We start from the raw sequence: 20782 nt of genomic DNA on the forward strand, positions 1-20782 counted from the left end.
AGGGAATGGCTACCCACTCCAGTATTCTTGTCTGGAGAATTCCATGGACAGAGGAGCCTGGCGGGCTACAGTCCATGGGGTCACAAAGAGTTGGACACAACTGAGCAACTAACACTTCACTGCAGGATAAAGATTAGACAGAATGCACGTGAAAGGCTTAACACAGTACCTGGCATGCAGGAAGCTCTATAGTGCAGCTATTAAAGTCATTCCCGGACCTTTGGAAGAGAGGAGAAGACGTGGGAGGTGGCATCTGGCCACACAGATGGGACAGCATTTCACTTCACAGGATTAGGAACTCTGGACCAAAGGTTAAGAGCCTGGGATGACCTAGTCCCCCTTAGGGACAGAGAGGGGACACCTCAGCAAGATGGGTAAGGATCTGTGCACTCAGAGATGAAAGGCTTTGCATTGAAACTTGCGGTGGACTGGGGATTTGGGGAGAAAGAAATAATTCAAGCTTAAAAAGACAGTCTCAAAAGACAGTGCCAGAGAGGACGGCTCTGCCTGGTCTAGGAATGTGGGTCCACTGTTTATCTGACTCCCTGATAACCTGGACACCCAAGAGAGGACAAGAGTTCCTGGGCGTGTTTGTCATAAGGGAGATGCTGAGCCCCTAAGTTATCAGTAACCCCCACCTGGAACTTGAGCAGAGCCTAGGCATTCTTAATGAAAAAGAGAATTTGTTAGTGTGAGCCTCCTTTGGAGTTAAATATAAAGAAATGTACCCATTGCAAGAAAGAATCAACCACTTATTGTGGCTTGTAATGTGTAACATCAACCCATCAGCAGAAAGAAGTATTAGACTTACTGACACCGTCACTGACTTACTGACAACTTTCTTAGTGAAAGACTCAACAGGGAGTTTGGAGCAGCAGAGTCTCTCCTCCGAGAGATAACTGCACGGCAGGGGACATGCACCCGGGGACTGACATCTACCTAGGGAGGAAAACTTTATGGAGTGTCACCAGCCTCCCGCCCAGGCCAGCTCGTGCCCTCCCATTTGTCTTTTAAAAGGATTGCTATACCAAGTTATTCTGGTAAGAACCAAAGATACTCAAAGGTCTTCACCACCTGTCCTCGGTCCCCTCTTTCCCTCTCCAGAGCACTCCGTAGGCCTCAGCATCAATTTCCTGGACCATTTTAACTGCCTCTCACTAGTTCTGCTGCCTCCTCCTCCAGTCCAGCCTCCACACTGCCACCAGCTGGCTTTCTAAATAAAAGCGCTGACCACGTCACTCACCTCCTGAAAGACGTCTACTAGATTCACACTGCCCACGGAATAAACGCCAAAGTCTTAACTTGCATTTGTTCATTCATTCATTTTTTTGGATTACCGACCTAATGTGTGATGATCACCTACTGTGTGCCAGGCTCTGTTTGAGAGCCTGGAGATAGGGTGGTGAATGAGAGAAATAAGACAAGGGCTCATCCTCATGGATGTACATTTCTGTGTGTGTGTGTGTGTGTGTGTGTGTGTGCGCACGCATGCTCAGTCAGGTTCGACTCTTTGCGACCCCATGGACTGTAACCTGTCAGGCTCCTCTGTCCATGGAATTCTCCAGGCAAGAATACTGGAGTGGGTTGCCATTTCCTACTCCAAGGGATCTTCCCAACCTAGGGATCGAACCTGCATCTCCTACATTGGCAGGTGGATTTTTTTTTTTTTAACCACTGTGCCACCTGGGAAGCCCAAAGGTATAAGACAAATGATAAAGAAGACAGAAAAATATATAATGTAAAGCCAGTGCTACTGAAGAAAAAGAAAGCAGAGTAAGAGGAAAAAAATGACGGTGTAAAGGGTAGGACAGGACAGGGCCTTTTAAACAGAGGAAAGACCATGCAACGCTGGGGGTAATCCAGGCAGAGAAGAGCTGTGCAAGGGCCTTGAGGCAAGAAAGGATGACAGAAAGGAGATAGGGGCTGGAATGAAGTGAGCAAGGCTGAGAGTGCTAAGAGATGAAACCAGGGAAGTAGGAGGGGCAGGCAGGACAGGGCAGGGAGTTCAGATTCTATTTCAAGATGCTAAGAAGCCACAGAGTGTTTTGAGCAAGGAAGTGATACAATATTATTTACTTTTTAAAAGGTCATTCTGCCTGATTGTGTGGAAGGCTGGTGGCAGTAGGGACAGAGTAGAAGCTGGGAGACCAGCTGGGAGACCAGCTGGGAGATGGGAGCCCTCTGGACTTGGGTAGGGAGGTGTGGTGGTTTTCAAGATATACTGTGATGGAACAGCTGGCAATTCTGCAGACAAAGTGAGGGGTGAGGGAAGGAGCAGAGTCAAAGATGACACCCACGTGTGGGGCCCAAGTAACCAGGTAAATGGTGGGGCCACATAACATGGGGAAGACTGGGGAGGAGCTGGGTTAGGTTTCTGCATAAGACTTCTGTTTAGTTCTATTGCTTCTGGGGTGCCCATCACACGTCAAAGGGTGGATGCTGCGTGGGCAGTGAGTGTGTGGGTTTTGGGCTTGGGGGAAAGGTCCCGAAAGGTTGTCAGCGTGCAGATGACTCGCAGGACGTGGCCACTCAGGTCCTGCACCCCTTGGCCCTGGCTCCAGACAGACACCCAGTGTCGCCTCCCCCAGGGCTCTGTCTGGACTTGTGCAGCGTGGACTCCCCCTCACTTCTAAAGATCTGCTCTTGTCTGCTGGGTGCCCAGGAGAGGCCACTGGGTCCTCTTCTCCCACAGCACCCTAGGACATGCCTAGGTGACAGCACAGCTCGTGTGTCATACTCTCTGCACCTTTCCCCTGGGAGCTCAAGGGCAGCATCTGTGAGTCGGTCCCTCTCCATGTCCCACCCCTCATCTGAAGCCTGGGCACAGCGAACACTGGCTAAATGAATGGCATCCTCCTCTCTGCAGAGAGATGCAAAAGAAATGATAATACATACAGGCAACTGACTCACGCTGCAGCTGCTGTCTGCAGGGCAGACGGGCAAGAAAGGAAGGCGCCGCCACGGAAACAGCAGCAGAGCTCAATGGGCTGTTCCCTTCCTTTGAGGAGTTTCTCAGCCACACAAATGAGCTTCAAGAAATCCGGGAGGTGAGAATCTCAGGGTGCTGGAGGTGCGATAAGCACTGCACCTAGGGAAGGTGTTTTGGGTTTCCGCTGCAGAAACACTGCCAAGTCCCCAAAGCACTTGGGAGGCGGAGCCAGAGGGAAGGAAACTGCCCCCTTTCCCATGGACTCCCATCATCCAGACAGTGAGCCTGGAAGTGGGTTCTACTTGCATTCCTTTACAGATGCAGACAACTGAGAGTCAGAGGGGTTAGTGGGTGGGCCTAAGGTCACACAGCTGGGCAGATTCACACTCCCTTCCTGAAACCGAGACCTGGGTCCCTTCTGGCACATTACACAGGCCCACTGCATAACAGGAGCTCCTATGGCAGTGGGCAGGATAGCTGGGGAGCACCTGAGCCCTGGATCACGCTGGGGAAATACAGCTGTAGAGAGAGGATGAGGGGTACCCATGGTTACCAGGGAGTCCCCAGCAGGACGAAGCTGGAGCCTCATCCTCAGACATGCAGGCCGGGCCCTGGGAGCACTGTGCATGCACCCTGTTATCATTCCTTAACCGGAAGAGACAGAGCAAGAAAGAAAGTTTAAGCCAAACCTAGCTTCTTATAAGCAGCTCAGAAATAAAAGCGAGAGAAGTGGGAAATTGTGGTTTTCGTCAATTACTGCTGTTGCGTGATTCTGAGAGTCCGGTAGTAGGTAGGAAGCTGTGTGAGGAGACTTGGCACCACACCAAGTGGGTTACAAAACCAGCAGCACAAAATCAGGGCAAGACCCTGGGCCAGGCAGCAGAGAATGATGGGAAAGACTCCAGAGCAGAAATATGGCTTCATACTTGCGAGATGTCAGTATATTAACCTCTCTAAGCCTCGGCTTCCTCATCTACGAAAAAGATCCAACAGTCCTTGTTCCACTACGTCGTTCTGGCTACTAGATGGGATGGCACAAGCCCCTGTGTACAGGTGTGATGCAGAACATATCGAATAACTGGTAGTTTGTTCACTGCTGAGAAAGCAAAAGAATCTGCTTATAGTATAGAAAAAATGGAAAAAAAAACTATACCAAAGCTCTTATAAAAACTTAACAGGGAAAAAAAACTTAGCAGAGTGAAATGGCATCTACTAAATGGCATCTCTGAGGATCTACTAAAGCATACAAAAACTTGTTAAGAAATTGTTAGCAGCTGAGGGCCTTAATTGTCCGGAGCTGTGGTGTTGGAGAAGACTCTTGAGAGTCCCTTGGACTGCAAGGAGATCCAACTAATCCATCCTAAAGGAGATCAGTCCTGGGTGTTCTTTGGAAGGAATGATGCTAAAGCTGAAACTCCAGTACTTTGGCCACCTCATGAGAAGAGTTGACTCATTGGAAAAGACTCTGATGCTGGGAGGGATTGGGGGCTGGAGGAGAAGGGGACGACAGAGGATGAGATGGCTGGATGGCATCACCGACTCGATGGACATGAGTGTGAGTGAACTCTGGGAGTTGGTGATGGACATGGAGGCCTGGCGTGCTGCGATTCATGGGGTCACAAAGAGCCGGACACGACCGAGGGACTGAACTGAACTGAGGACCTTAACATATGGTAGGAAGAAGAGGCAGAATGGGAGGAGAAAGGAAAGAAATGGAAAAGAGAGTGGATGAATTTGAATATTTCAGTGTATTAGTAAGAGTCAAAAGAAGTTAACATATATACATTTAAAAATGCAACTTTATTACTAATGAATAAAACTGCCTATTAATTTTGTATGTTCTTTCAAACTCCTATAAAACCTTCAGTACCCCAGTTGCTTGATGACTTCTTTGACCCCCTTCTACCCACTTCCACCTGGAGTTTAATTACTCTTTCCTCTGTTAATTGATTCTTATCACTGCACAAATTACACCATCTCTGCTCACTGGGCTCCCCTACCAAATAGTGAGCTTCTGAGGGTATACACTCTTCATGATTCATCTTGGGGCTCATGTGGTGGCCTTGTCCTGGCCCCAGGATCCCCAGCTAGCAGCTACCAGTACGGAGAATCTCCTGAGAAGAACCTTCTTTCTATAGCAGGAAAATTTGATAGAGGACTCACATTTATAAAGTGTTGAACATCTTAGAGGTACATTTCAAATCTTAATTCATGTATTTCTCAAAATGTCCTTATGAGAATCATTTTCCGTATCTTGTAGAAGAGGATACTGAGGCTCAGAGAGGTAAGATCAGCAGTCAAAGGTTCTCACTGCTAGTAATAAACGTAATGGGGCCAGGATTTGAACCAACTCCAGATCCCTGTTTCCACTAGACCAGATGACCTGGCATGGATTTCATGCGTCTGACAGCATCCTGGAAGGATATGCAGGGTGGGGGCTTCCCTGGTGGTTCAGATGGTAAAGAATCTGGAGGGTTTGATCCCTAGGTTAGGAAGATACCCTGTAGGAGGAAATGGCAACCCACACCAGTATTCTTGCCTGGAGAATTCCATGGACAGATAAGCCTGGCATGCTACAGTCCACAGGGTCACTACAGTTCATGGGGTCACAAAGGGTTGGACATGACTGAGCAACTTTCATCAAATACTTTCATCAAATTTACCTTCAGGTTCACAACTGAGGTTAGGGCTAAGGAACTTTGGCCAATACAGGGTAACCTGTTAGCAAGAGCCAGACAACAGGTCAGACAGGCAGAGAGGAGGCCTCTGGAGAAGATGGAATTTAAAATTTCACATGCCCAAAAGTGACCACAGGAAGTTGGGGAATGTCACTTCCCTTTCTTGTCTCCACCCCCAGCTCAGTAAAGGAAACTTCCATGGTGTCCTACAGGCAAAAAGCTGCCTATCAGCCTCACAGGCTCCAACCATAGTTGGAGTCAGAAGACCTGGTCCAAGGTATTGACCCTCAGTGGCTGTGTGACACTCACTAAGCCAAACCTCTGAGGCTAAGTGTCTCCAGATGTAAATGAGGGGTGAGGGGAGTGTCTGCTTCGCAGGGAGGTCATGTGGACACCATGAGAAAAAACAGGCGGGAAGGACCTATCCATGTGAAATGGCGCTATATTTCAGGAGAGGGTGGCTGGAACACCTTGGATACCTCAAGACATCACCTGCCATCTCCCCATGCCAAGGCCTGGCACTCCTGTTTAAATGCTGACATGACCTTTGCCCTGAGGGCTCAGACCCTAATAGAAAAGACAAGGCAGGCCTAGTGGAGCAGCAGAAAAGGAGGCCGCGACTTTTCTCCCAAAGGCTCCCTGGGACAACTAAAATCCTCATGCAAGTATTTAATAATTAAACTGATAACAACAGTTGGGGGACATTTTTGTCATCTTGTAGGATGATAACTGTGACCAAAATCAAGGCATGTAAATCATTTCATTAAATCTATAGATGTATATTTTGAATGCTTTTCTAAGACAAATGTGTAATTTTGATGGCATATTTGTGAGTTTTTAAAGTTTACTTTGCTCAGGCATGGTGAAGCAAAAACTGGATTACTGGAGCCAAAATTGGATACTCTTGAAAGGACTGTGACTTAGTACAGCTTTTTTGGAGGGCAATTAGACACTACTGATTCAGTTTGTAAATGGCAAACTACTTAAGCCAAATGTCCTACTTTCAGGTGTCTATGTGCAGGAGAATCTCACGCAGAAGTTCACAGGTGGGCGTAACAATTTCCACATCAGCAGTGATTGTAATGGTAAAAAATCAGCAGCAAACTGAGTGTCTACCCATACAAGGGTGATTGAAAAAGTTTCAAAGGTACCCATATCATGGATTACAACTATTATACACAGTAAGGTACATTTATCTGTACATGTCAACTTGAAAAGAAAACCATAATAACTGACAGTTGGCTAAAAAAAAAAAAAAAAGGAAAACTGTAGGCATAGACAGAGTCCATTTCTATGAAAGTAAAAACATGTATATTGGGCATGAGGGCAAAGGGAATACAAGGGGATACAAAGGGGTTAAGGGGATATAAAAGGGTTAAGGGGATACAAGCAAATGAAGAAGTCCAGGACTATATCCAACAAAGCCTCAAGAGTGCCAATCCTGAGGGAAGGTGGGGAGGGCAGGTGTCGCGGAAGACTTATGTCCTGTATGTTATACACTTCAGGGTTGTCCAAATTTCTTATAAATGTATGCTTTCTCATGATAACAAAAACCAAAGAATGTTGATGCTCATAGAATAATAATAACTTTAAAATTGCTTGCAAGGACTCCCATTAAGTAAACACTCTGGGGTCCAGCACCCCCCTCCTGCATGTGGCCCCCAGATCTGTGCGCGCTCACTAGCTGGAAGAGGGTGAGGGCCTACCTGAGAAAAACTGACGGATAAGGATGATCTCCACAACTAAGAATCTCCAGCTTCTCACATCTTTCAATAAGGATTCTGCTAAATTACAACTATTTCAATGAGATGAACTTAACATTCAAAAAACAAAGACCATGGCATCTGGTCCCATCACTTCATGGCAAATAGATGAGGAAGCGATGGAAACAGTGACAGACTTTATTTTCTTGGGCTCCAAAATCACTGCAGACAGTGACTGCAGCCATGAAATTAAAAAATGCTTGCTCCTTGGAAGAAAAGTTATGATAAACCTAGGCCACATATTAAAAAGCAGAGACATCACTTTGCCAACAAAGGTCCATATAATCAAAGCTATGGTTTTTCCAGTAGTTGTGTACAAATGTGAGAATTGGACCATAAAGAAAGCTGAGTGATGAAGAATTGATGCCTTCAAACTGTGGTGTTGGAGAAGACTCTTGAGAGTCCCTTGAAGTGCAAGGAGATCAAATCAGTCCATCCTAAGAGAAATCAACCCTGAATATTCATTGGAAAGGCTGAAGCTGAAGATCCAATACTTTGGCCACTTGAGGCAAAGAGCTGACTCATTGGAAAAGACCCTGATGCTGGGAAAGACTGAAGGCAGGAGAAGGGGACGACAGAGGATGAGATTTGGATGGCATCACCAACTCAATGGACATGAGTTTGAGAAAACTCCAGGAAATGGTGAAGGACAGAGAAACCTGGCATGCTGCCATCCATGGGATTGCAAAGAGTTGGATATGACTGAGCAAATGAACAACAACAATGAGATGACCAATAAAAAGGACTAAGTATCTTTAATTGTTCAAATTTGCAACATCATAAGTTACTGAATTAAAGCAGGTAACTTGTGTTCAACCTCCCTTAAATAGAAGCAATCAAAATTTATATCCGGCCTTAGCCAACATTTTACATTGACTTATAAGTCTTGCTAAAGACTTCTTAAAAATTATTAAGGATGGAAATCCACAGGAGGAGAGAGGTGACTGTACTAAACCCAAAAGAGTCTAAATAAAACACTGAAGCTACTTGGCTTATCACAAAAATGACAGCTTAGCAAGTGAAACAATCTTCCTCTCTATGGTCAAAGTTGCTGGTGAAAATAATTCTCAGTTGATGCACCATGTCTAAGAGGTGTTGGTTACATTTAGCGCAGACTACAGATTCAGTTACCTACAGGCCATGTATAGGAGCAGGGGCTGGGCGGGGCTGGGCAGCTGGAGAAACAGGTCCTTGTAAGAGGGACGGCCTTCTTCATCAATGCCATGAGGGTAGATGGACCCAGTGCTGCTAGATCTTCGGATTTTCACGAAGATCTAGAAATCCAGATTTCTAGATAACACCTCTCAATTTTTAAATGTTACTCACTAATATAAAGGTTTTAAAACATTGTGAGCACTTAACAAAATACATCTGCAGGCCAAAAGCAGCCAGTGAGTAGAAAATTTTCAACCTCTGTCTACATGTTTAATTTTTGATCAATTTTATTTTTGGAAGGATGAGTGGAGGCAGTGAAATGGTATGGGATGGAGATAAACACCAGAGAGGCAAACCTGTTAAGAAAATATTCCTAACACACTTGAGAAAACAATGGTAGCTTTCTACACCTAATGCTGAATAAATTGCTTCCATTTCTTCAGCTATATTAGGTACAAAGCTCAATGAGTGCGTATTTCTCAAGCAACTTCTCAGGAATTTGTCCTAAGCAAATGCCCACAATTTACTGTCAATGAATTTTACAAAAACTTAACTGTACCACTACATATTAAATGCTTACCATAAAGATTTAAAATCAGATGAGCAACCACAGAATCACTCCTCTGTGCCAGGTGCTATTCAGACATTTGGCACCTGGCATCACCAATGTAGGTCACACAGCCTCTGGGCAAGATTCCAGTGAAAGCCTGTCTGACAAATCTCCCTCCAAAACAAAACAAAAAAACCAAAAACAACAAAGAACTTAGAGTCAACATCATAAAACTGTGCTCAGCCATTTTTTTCCAAAGTCAAAATGATAAAAGAGATATTTGTGTTAATAATAACATCCAGTAATAATAATAACATGCTAATAATAATATCTGCACACAGTTTGCAATTCACAAAGTGCTTTTCCTACACTACCACTTCATTTACTCCTCACAACCTTTAATGGTGCATTTTAGACTCCGTATGTTGTCCAAAGTTACTTTTTTAAAACAACAGTAAAATGATAACAGATACTCAGCATTTTCTACATACCGTGTACCGTGCTAAGCATGTTTTCATCTCACCCTCACAAGAACCTCACAGAGGTGATTAGTATGGTCATTGTCCCATTTTACAGGTGAGAAAACTGAGGTTTAAAGAGCACGGGTCCCCACCACTAACAGGCACAGAGTCAACACTGTGAGGCACGTCTGCCTCACACCAGCATGCTGAGTGCCCCAGAGGCCATTTCCCTGTGAGCTGACTTCTGTTTGTTGCCAGTACATCTGGAAGCCTCAGCCAAGTCCTCCTGTGGGGTCCATCCCCACCCTACCCATGCCCACTTTCCCAACTTGGTCAGAAGCCATTTTTAATTTTTATGTCTCCCACTCAAAACCAGCATGAGACACAAGGAGCTCAGCCAGCCTGCTCCTGGAGAGCCCTGGAGGCCTGGTGAGGTGCCCTGGGAGACCAGCCTTCCCTGCTGCCAGCCAATGCCTGGTGCCTTGCTAGCCTGCTGGGGTCTAGGTGGGGCTTTCACATCCCTGTCACCTGAGTGGGGTCTGGGAAGGGGGTCCTGATAGTCATAACAACCCCATGAGGGAAAGGGGAGGTGACTTTGGCTAGAGGGAGGAGGAGAAAATCTATTTAGCCAAAAGCTCTGTTGTATCTGTTATTCAGAGCCCCACATCAGACCCCTGAGACAGTGAGGCATGGTCTCTAATGTGCACAAAGATAAATTATACAAGCAAAAGCATCAAGCAAGAAACACACACACACACACATAGTCACCAGCATAGGCACCCACACACACTTGGAATCACGGAGCAGCTGCTTGTAGGGCAGTAACTCTTGTCCTCTTATCCCCTCTGTGGCCCCCTCCGTCCTGACTGTACAAGATGCTACCTGCCACAGAGGCCGCACCAGGGATGGTCCCAAGTGGCTGCAGAAGGGCGAGGAGGCAGGCGCACAGGTCAGGATGGCCCATGGCGGTCAGCGCCATCCCAAGTGTGTGCAGGTAGGTCCAGAGGAGCAAAGGAAGGGCGAGGGTTCTGTCCTAGGGGTAGAAGAGGGTCCACTTTCTTATACAAGGATGAAGGTGGGTTCACAAGGTGGAAGAAAGATGAAGGGACAGACCCTGCCAGGAACAGATGCCTCCTTAGCACCACTGACTAGGACATGGAAACAGGAGGGACAGTGTGGGCTAAACTGTAGGACCCCAGGGAGTTCACGCTCACAGCCCAGACTCCTGGGATGCAAGGGGCAAGGAGATCCAGCAGGTGAGTGGCTACCTGGGCAGGCAGGCTGTTGGTCAACTCTGTGCTGAGCTCCTGCCTGGAAGTCGGGGCTTAACAGGCTGCCCAGTGAGTGAACACAACTTTTATTCATCTATAACCAAACACATACATGTGAAATGGTCTCTGGGATGAGGGCTGAGAATGAGTAGGAGGATGGGCTGCCGAACGCTTGGAGAAGAACGGGCGGGAGCGAAGACCCAGTCAGGCTCCTGGGTGCAAACCCTGCTCTCATGCCTCCAACTGATCTGGACCTCTGGTCCTCTGAAAGGTATCTGCAATAATAATGCTAACCCTGACCTCAGCACACACTACTGAGGCTCTAATATTAAGTGGTTACCCTCTTGGCACTTTGATAGTGCCTGCCCTGTGGTGAGCAATCAACGAGCAGCATAAAGGGATCACAGTAATGGTGATGATAAGACCCAGGTTCCTTATCGAGGATGGCAGGGAAGGTTTCCTAAGAAGAAATGAATCAGCTGATATAAGACGGGTAAATGGGCATGAACCAGGCAAGGCAGAAGGAAAATGCATTCCATGCTGAGGGAACAGCTTCTGGGAAGTCCCTGAAAGGGAAAGCAGCAGCAGCATCAGCGTTTCCAGGAGAGGAAAGCAGCCCAAGCGCCTGCTGGAGCACTCTGGTCAGCAGGACACCTCTGGGTGGAGGAAGACTGCTTCTTCAAGGAAGCCTTCCCAGATTACTTTATGTTCCCAAAGAGAAACTGCATTCTCAGCATAATTTCCTGGTTCTGTGGCAGAACTAGAAGTGAAGGAGAGGCAAGAGCATGAAGTTGAAAGCCCCAAAGGAGAACATGAGAAGGTAGCAGCTAGCACTGAGGTGTACTGCAGGAGCTCCCAGGGTGGGGGGACACAGACGTGGACCTGGCATCCCTGGGCTCATGGCTGTTTCCTTTGCTACTCCTCAGTATTCACTGGGAAAGGTCCCTGGTGGCTCAGTGGTAAAGAATTCACCTGCAATGCAGGAGATGCAGCAGGAGCCGCGAGTTCAATCCCTGGGTTGGCAAGATCCCCTGGAAAAGGAAATGGCAACCCCCTCCAGTGTTCTTGCCTGGGAAATCCAATGGACAGAGGAGCCTGGTAGGCTACAGTCCATGGGGTTGCAAAGAGCTGGACACGGCTAAGTGACTGGGTGTGCACGTGCGCGCACACACAGTATTCACTGAGGACTTTACAAGGTTCCAAATGAAGATAAAGATGCCATTGGGCCCCTCTAGAAAGGACCACTAGCTTTCCTCATCCCCCAGCCAGAAAAGCACTCTCCGCTGGACTGCACAAGGGAAAAGCTGTCAGTGGTTAGCAAGAGTCATTACTTTGGCTAATTTAGGAAATTTGGGATCTGTCCAGAAAGCTGGGTGGACCTCATTCTTCAGCATTCCGTGATGGACTATTTTTCATTTTGAATTGCTTTCCTAGCCCATCAACAACAGGAGTTAAAAATACAAAAGTCAGGGGCAAAAAATATAGAGAAGTTATGTTCCCAAAGCCTCCACAGGTGGGGAGATGCAATAGGCAACCACAAACCCCAGCCCACACCAACCTATCCTGCCATCAAAACTGAGAAGCAGGGGGGCCCACCCAACTCAATAACCAATGGAACTCCAATTTCAAATACATTTGATCATGTTATAAATGTGCTGTTTGGCTGCACAAACAGACTCTGCTATCCTCACTCTTTCAACAAAGACTTCCTGAGCCAGGTGTTCTGTGCTGGCACCAAGAACCCAGAGATTTTGTGGGTGTGTGCGTGTGTGCGTGCGTGTGTGTGCGTGTGTGTGTGTGTGTGTGGTCTCCACCCTTAAGGAGCTCAGTTTTCTGAGCTTAACAGATAGTAAATCAACAGTTACATCAATAAGTGCTTTGGGAGAGAGAGCAATGCAGGGTGTTCTGGGAGCCAGGACGAAGGTCATGTCCAGGGCATAGAGAAGTGCAGGGTGGGGAGAAGGTGTCCAGAAGAGCAGAAACCTGAGCTGAGTTACTGAAATGGGGAGCAGGGGAAGGGTCATTCCAGGGAAAGAGCCCAGCTCTGGCCAAGGCACCAAGGGGTGACGGCCGTTGAGAAGATAGGCTGAGGTTAGAAATATGGGCTATGGAAAGAGTGAAACGAGGAAGGTGGCTGAAGGCCAGTTACGAAAAAGACTGCAGACCTGCAGAGGGGGCTGTGGTTCTATTCTACAAGCAATGAGGAGCCCCTGGAGAGTTTGGGGGTTTTTTGGCCATGCGGTGAGGAATGTGGGATCTTAGTTCCCTAATCAGGGGTTTGAACCCTTTGCACTGGAAGCCTGGAGCCTTAACCACCGGAACACCAGGGAGGTCTTGCCCCTAAAGAGAGCTTTCAGCAGAAGAAAGCCTCGATAGAAGTGTGAGTGAGAAACTTCATGCTGCGAGGAGATGGGGGTGCAATTAGGAAGACAAAAGTGGCCCCAGGAAGGCCAATGAAGAGGCTATTAAAACAACCCAAAGGAAGAGTCCTAAGTGAAGAGCTGGGGAGGGAGAAGGAAGGACGGAGGGATGAAGGAGCAGATGGGCTTTTCCAGATGAGGTAACGGGTGGACGATGACAGTGGAGGGAAAGGACAAAGCCAAGGATGACTCCTGCAGCTGACACGCCTGAGGGGGTTTAAGTTCCACCCAAGGCAGGCACCACAGGAAGACAGACGCACTGGGTACCAGGAGAGGGCTGACCGGAAGTCCCCGCGGGACGATAGCTCGGAGGGTGGCTGGGAGAGGCTCTGGGCCTTTTCCGGCAACTTCAGGATACAGGTGAGCAGTGATGAGCTCAGCGGGGAGGAATACTGGGGCTGACCCGAACGGGATCAAGCAAAACCTTATTAAGCTAAAGACTGAAAAAAAGAGAACCGGCACAGCAGGCTGCGGAGGCCAAGTCTACAGAACTGCAGAGAACCGGGGGGTGGCAGGGCAGACAGTAAGCAGAGGAGGGGCGCGAGAGGGGCGCGCTCAGCCCCGCCAGAGGCAGGAGGCCCCTCTGACACCCAGGGGGCGCTCTCGCGGAGGGGAGCAGGTAGCTGGTATCAGCAACCGCACCAAGCCTAGCAGAGAACAGTGTGGAGGTATTCGCAGCCGTCCCAAAGAGCATTATTACGGCTTTCTTCAGAGCCTTATCCTGCCTGTCTGACCCTAGATCTCACCCCCTCTACTCTGTCTGTCCTGCTCATGCATCTGCCTCATGAGGACAGAACTTGTCCGGTGTCTCCTCTATGACCACAGTGCCGAGCCCAGTGCCTGACACACGGAGGTTACGCACCTTGTCCCAGGCTGCCTGGTTCGCTAAAAACAACAAAATCCAGTGGGCATATGCCACACACCCGATACCAGGCTGGATGCTGGTGGGGAGCAAGACAAAACAGGACCCTGCCCTTGGAACCTGAAGTTGGAGGTGAGCAGAGAGAAACTCAAGTATTTCAACAAAAAGCAGATTATCACTGCCGCAGAGCTAGCACTGGAATCTGTCACGCCTTCTAGTGAGATTTCCTTTCCAAGCCCAAGGGTGCTGCCTTCTCCAACTAAAGGGACATTTCAGCTGGGGAAACAGTCAAGTAAGTGTTTGAAGTTTGGCCTTAGTCTCTTCCAGGGGTCCCACACTCCTGCCACCCTTTTAATAGACTCCTAAGAAGCAGGAACACCCGTTGTAGGCTCTAAGTATTTAACCTTAAGAGCTCATGCTGGCTCCAATCCTTCTACGTAAGACAGAGGAGCAATTCCGGATTTAGGTGGGAATTAGGTGGGAAACATTCAGAAAGCAGTGCAAACCAGGGGTCAGATACTCTGGGTTCAAATCCCTTCTAACCTCGGGCAGGTTACTCACTCTCTTGTGATTTGATTTCCTATTGCTGAAGTGGAAACACTAATGCCTCTGTCGTAGGTTGTTGCAAAGATGAAATTAAAATGATACCTACAGAGCACTCAGCACTGTGCCTGGAACTCAGTGAGATTTCACGAAACGGAGGCTGCAAACCTGTTCCACCTGTTGCTTTAATGACTCCATCTCTAACTGATATATTTGTGAAAAGTGAGCCAAAAACTACTCAGAATTCAAACCCAAGGCCATACACTGAAAGTGTTTGAAACATAAATTGCTATCTAGTTGAGTGACTTGAGGAATTGTCTCAAATTCCCATACTTGGGCAGACTCTGCAGTAAGGAGTTTCATTTCCATTTCTTGCTCTATCCTATTTTCTCCTCCAATTCAGGCAAATGCAACTATTTCCCCAACAGATCACATCTTGTCTCATGGCAGGGGTCCAGACACGGACTGGATTCCACTGGTGCAAGTTGTAGCAGAGCTCGGAACACCACACCTCAAACAAAGCGTAAGAACACAATCGCAAGCCCAAGGTACACACAAACTCTCAAACACACTTGGCTCCAGAGAAGGACAGGAGACCGGTCACAGCATGCTTTGCTTGCCTCAAAGCTAAAAAGCTTATTTTGGCATTCAGATGCTGAAATCTTTGTATCTCCTTTCTTTTACCACTCAAACTCTCCATAACTGGTCTCTTTTTACTAATGTCTCTGATTTTTAATCCCTCGTTTATGATGGACCCTGTGCAACCTCGCTGCCTTCCCCCTTCTGCCTCCCCGCAGCATGTTCTCAAGGCCAGCTGTAACCACCTTATCGCTAATACAGCAGCCTTCCCTCAGGTCCCTTTCTCCCTGGTCTCTGCTGCCCCATCCTCTCTGCTTCCTAAGACTCTCTCCCCTTTGGCTTCTGGTTCTCTTCCAGCTTCTGTTTTTCCCATCCCAGAGTTATGCTCACTCACTAAGGCTCAGCCCTCAGCACATCATGGAGAGAACTTATTAATCCTATGCTTCTGTTCTACATCTCCAGGCCTACCCTTCCCAGCCCAGGTGCTGGCCATGCATTTCCAATCATCTATTAGACATGTCCTGTGGATGAACCACTGCCACCTCGAATTCAGTATATCTAAAACTGGATGCACCAACTATCCTTCTCCACCCCGAACTGCCACATTTTGGTCAATGGTTATGAACTATCAAGTTTAAAGATTCATCTTCTTTGGCTCCTGTCTTTAAAGTCTAAGAATACCACAAACCCTACGTTTCTCCCTTTGCACTATCTCTTCTTTTGGTCCTTTGCTCCATCTTAACCGCCGCTAGCCATGTGACTTCATGCCTGGACTGCTGCTGCTGCCTTGGAACAGAGTCTACGCTTCTTGTCCTGAATGCCCCTAACATGTTACTTCAGCCATTTTACTTCTTTGCTCCAAATACCTTCACTGGCTTCTTGCTGTCTCCAAGTGCCTCAGCCTAGCATTCAGGGTCTAAAAAGGGGTGGGCAAACTATAGCCCACAGGCCAAATTCGGTCCACTATCTGTTTCTGTAAATAAAGTATAATTGGAACACAGCCACACCATTACATATTATCTATGGCTGCTTTCCCGCTACAATGGCAGAGTTGAGGAGCCATGATAGAGACCATATGGCCTAGGAAGCCGAAAATATTTACCATCTGATCCTTTACAGAAAAAGTTTGCTGACCCTGGTTTAGAATAATCAGCCACCAGCAGATCCTGCCAAACTTCTTACTCACCACTCCTTTGGATGAAATTTTTGTTCTCATGGGTCTTTTGCTGAGTCCACTTTCTTTACATCTTATACCCACCTTCTCAAGCCAGAAAAGCATATTTCATCCCCCAACTGGACTTGTCGATCCTTCAGAACACAGTCAAGCTCTGCCTCTCTGTGAGGCCAGCTTTATCCATCCCCTGCCCCTGGGGTACTTCCCCTCTGGCCTCTCTCTCTGAATCTACCACAGAAACATAAATTGAGATCCCCTTCTCCTGCAGATCTTTTCCACCTACGCTGTGGGCTTCTCCAGAGTACAGGTGCAGTACCCTTCACAGAGCAGTACCAGTGATAACAACCTTGCCCTTCATTCCAAATACCAATCCTTGATAGCATAATTCAGTAAGAAGGCATCAAACAAACTTACCAATGAAGGCCTAGCATTCCACATTTGAAAAGTTAAGCTTGGGTCCAAAAACATGCACGTTAGACAGCACCACCTAAAAGCCAATGAAATAAGAGTTTAGCTTTAAAAGAGAACATTTCTACATTTTCTTTAAATTTACAACTCCCAGTGAGTTTTGATTCACTGTCCTCCCAGGCTGGCCTTCTCTGCCTAGAAAATACTGCTTATCCTTCAAATCCACTGGACAATCTCTCCCTGGAAGCCACCCCAGTGTCCCAGACAGGCCAAGCACCCCTCCTGTCAGCTCCCGGTGGAACTCTGGTGAGACATTTATGGTAACACGGGGTACAATGTAGCATAACTTCTTATTTGGGAATAGGGTTCTCCTTAGACTGTACACTTGTCAAGAGGAGAGATCTGATAAATTCACCCCATCCCTTATCCCCACTGCGTAGAATACTATGGGCATTTAGATAGTTCTCAATAAATATTTGTAAAATGGGTGGAAAAGTTAACCCACTCAATTCATAAAGACATGCCCAGGTATCTAAAATTCTGCTGGGCCACAGTTGTCATCCTAGAAATGCATGCTTCAATCCCACTGCTTTTAATAGGCAATGGTTTAACAGGCAGGATTAATGAGATTAATCTTCTAAATGCACACCTTTGGAATGCCATTTCCCTGAGCAGAAACCTTCAGAGGTTCCCAGAACCTAAGAAGGCAAGCCGGACTCCACAGGCAGGCTGCCAGGCCTACAACAACTGGCCCAGCCTGAGTCTGCAGCCTCAGCTCGTGTGGTCTCCCCCAGTGGACCCCTCACTCCAGACAGGAAGGACTGGTGGCCAGTCCCTTCTCTGAGCATTCTTCCTCCCCTTCTTGCCACATTATCTCCTTCTATACTACAGTGACCTCCATTTCAACATCTTGTTCCAGACCAAGGTCATGGTGGGGCCCAAGAAGGCGTTTTTTTTTTTCTCCTTTAGAATTGTGTGTGTGTGTGTGTGGTGGTGGTGGTGGTAAAAAACACATAACAAAATTTACAAGCTTAACCATGAATAAGTGTGCAGCTTGGTGGCATTACATACATTCACACTGTTATGCAAACACTACCATCCAGCTTCCAGACTCTTTTTTATTGTCCACAAAACTGCAATAACAGCTCTATTTTCTCCTTTCCTCCCTGTCCATGGCACCCAAAACGTTTCTGTGGAATGAATGAATGAAGACTTGAATAAATCTGACCTCAATCCTCCCTACAAAAGCCAGAAGTACTGTCTCTTTCTGCTGGACTCCCATGGTACTATCTTCACATCTTTCTCAGACCTATTTCCCCCAATCTTAAATGACCCTTTTTGCACACTTGTATTCTCCTTCAAGGCGGGAACTACTACTTATTGGCAAGGCTGCACTTGGGTCCAGAAGCATGCATTTAGCTTGTCCTCCGTGTTATTAGATCTGACGGGCAAGTCTATGTCTTCCCCATATAGCTCTTGCAGTCAGTGAATCACTCCCTCTTGTTGACATCTCTCTTCACTTGGCTTCCAGGCTAGCGTTCTAGGCTTTCCACCCACCTCACTCGCTGGCTGCTCGTTCCCTTTGCTGATTCTTCCTCATCTCTCCACGTCTTAATGTCAGAAAGCCCCAGGGCTCGAATCATAGTTCTCCTTTCTGTATTCCTTCAATCGCCCCCTGGGTGATCTCACCTAGTCTCCTATCACCTATACATCAAGGATGCCCAGATTTCTCTCCAAGCGCAGGTCTCTCGTTTGGACTCCTGGCTAGTGTATTCTACTGCCTGCTTTAGGGAAGATGTCAAGTGGAGAGGAGGTCTCTGTGAGATGTTTGATGTATCAAACTTGACACGCCTCACATAGACCCCTGACCTTCCCCCAGACCTGCTCTTCCCAGAATCTTACCAATCTCAGTGTAAGGGCATGGTCTCCTGATCTTCTAGTTGCCAGGGTCAGAGGTTTGGAGTCATTCTCATCTCTCTCTCTCTCTCCAATCCTCACCAAAACTGGTTTTTACCTTCAAAATAATGGGTTGGTCAAAAACTTCGCTCGGGTTTTTCCATAACATCTTAGTTAAAACCCAAATGAACTTTTTTGCCAACTCAATATATTCAGAATGTGGCCATTCCTCACTTCCTCCACCATCACCACCCTAGGTTATTGCCAGAGCCTCTAACTGGTACTCCTGCTCTCTGCTTCTGCGTTTGGTGTCACTGCCACCTCCACCCATAGCCTAGTCTCAATACAGGAGAGAGTCTGTTATGATGTAAGACAGATTATGTCACTTCTTTGGTTAAAAGTCTTATAAGCTTTCCCAGCAAGGACAATGCCCAAGGGACAAGTGTTTCCAAAGTAGACTGGCAGGCCCCGGGGTAGGCTGATGGGCAAGGGGGGCGTCTTCCAGCCAGTGTCCCCTCCCGACCATCTATTTCATGACTGGCAGTCCTGATATATCTCCTATTATCTGAGTCCTTAAAGAAAAGATACTTCTTAAAAGGAGAAAAATATAATTAATCAACTTACTTTCCCAGTTAGGATACCACAAGAAGCCATTAACATTCACATTTCTTAAGAATTCATAAGAAAGACATGTTGAGTCTGTCACCAATTCATAACTCGTTTCCAAAGAGAAAGTTAGCCTTCTGGAGAACAGCTGTTACCCGCTCGGTGCTGGTGGTGAGTCCTCCTGAAGCCCCCTTCACTCACCATGCCCTGTCTGCCTGATTGTCTCCTCCAGACTCTCTCTCTCTCCTTGGCGTACCTGATGCTGTGGCTGGAGGTGAAGTCCAAATGAAATAAGAATTGAAGGACTGGAAGTAGCTCAGGTCCTATCTGTTCTCCTCAGAACAACAGCAGCAGCCTCTCAACCAGTCTCCCCAGATCTACCCATTGATGGTTTAGCCACAAGTCGGGTCCAGCTCTTTGGGGACCCCACTGGCTGATTTTCAACCACAACCTCATATAGTGATAATTTTAAGAAAACCTAAATTTGATCAAATCCCCTGCTTTATAACTTTCCAAAGAGCTCCTGGGCTTCCCAGGTAACACTAGTGGTAAAGAATTCACTTGCCAATGCAGGAGACATAGGAGCCACGGGTTCAATCCCTGGGTTGGAAAGAACCCCTGGAGGAGGAAATGGCAACCCACTCCAGTATTCTTGCTAGAAGAATCCCATGGACAGAGGAGTTACAGTCCACGGGGTCACCAAGAGTAGGACATGACTGAACGTCTAAGCACACACACAGAGTTCCTACATTGCCATGTGATAAATTCTTCAAAATATATTACAACAAACCATAGTAAATACTCTTTTTTTTATCTTCCCTAGATACTTTTATTCTGCTTTCTTCTTAAAAAGGTCTTGCTTGACCCAGTGGGGGCGGGGGGCGGGCAGGGTGATCTATCCAGCTCAGATTAGAGCAGGCTTCGCCCCCCAACAGCCAGTTGTGCTGTAGCGCTCCCAAAGGCCAAGCACATCACCCAAGCTGGGCCATCCAGAGCCGTTCTCTAGAACTGATATATGAACGCAGAGAAAGGAGTTCTCCCTTCACTGGAATTGCTATACTGAGGCTATCAGCAGCGGTGCCTCCCCAGGGAGGGAGGCCTGTCTGCAGTAGGAAAGGCTGATGCTAACGCACAATGAACCGGAGGCGCCAGATGGATCACCAGCAGTGTCAGCTCCTATTCCAGAACCTCCTGCTTTTGTGAACTCCTACAGCATCCAGCATCCTTCCCAGTTATGGAACCAGTAACTACCCACTCATGCCTCTACGAGCTAGAGTCCCAACAGGCCCCCTAGGATGTTTCCTCTATCTGTGCCTTTCTCCACATTGGTTCCTCTGCCCAGAACGTGAGCTCCCTGGGTTTTTACACAGCAGCCAGGCTTCCTCTGTGAAGTCAGCCCTGAAGGCAAGCACGGCAAGTCCAGTCTTACTGACATGCTCTAAAAGACCTAGCATATACCCACTGGGTTACACTCACACCCCTCCCCT

The 20782-nt window shown here is 47.4% G+C and overlaps 1 protein-coding gene across 8 annotated transcripts in view; it reads right to left on the reverse strand.

The window, feature by feature from the left end:
- Nucleotides 1-20782, reverse strand: part of ARNTL (aryl hydrocarbon receptor nuclear translocator like) — a 107978-nt gene that overhangs the window by 58212 nt on the left and 28984 nt on the right. For 5 of the 8 annotated variants that reach the window (XM_005215988.4, XM_059874771.1, XM_005215980.5 and 2 more), the window contains exon 2: nt 16800-16872. The gene's annotated coding sequence lies outside the window, so the exon portion shown is untranslated. Of the gene's footprint in view, nt 1-9105; nt 9250-16799; nt 16873-18695; nt 18808-20782 lie in introns of all 8 variants that reach the window. The other 3 variants (XM_010812470.4, XM_059874772.1, NR_110397.1) reach the window with 2 other exon arrangements.

The sequence above is a fragment of the Bos taurus genome, chromosome 15, assembly GCF_002263795.3.
Source record: "Bos taurus isolate L1 Dominette 01449 registration number 42190680 breed Hereford chromosome 15, ARS-UCD2.0, whole genome shotgun sequence".
Classification (NCBI taxonomy): domain Eukaryota; kingdom Metazoa; phylum Chordata; class Mammalia; order Artiodactyla; family Bovidae; genus Bos; species Bos taurus.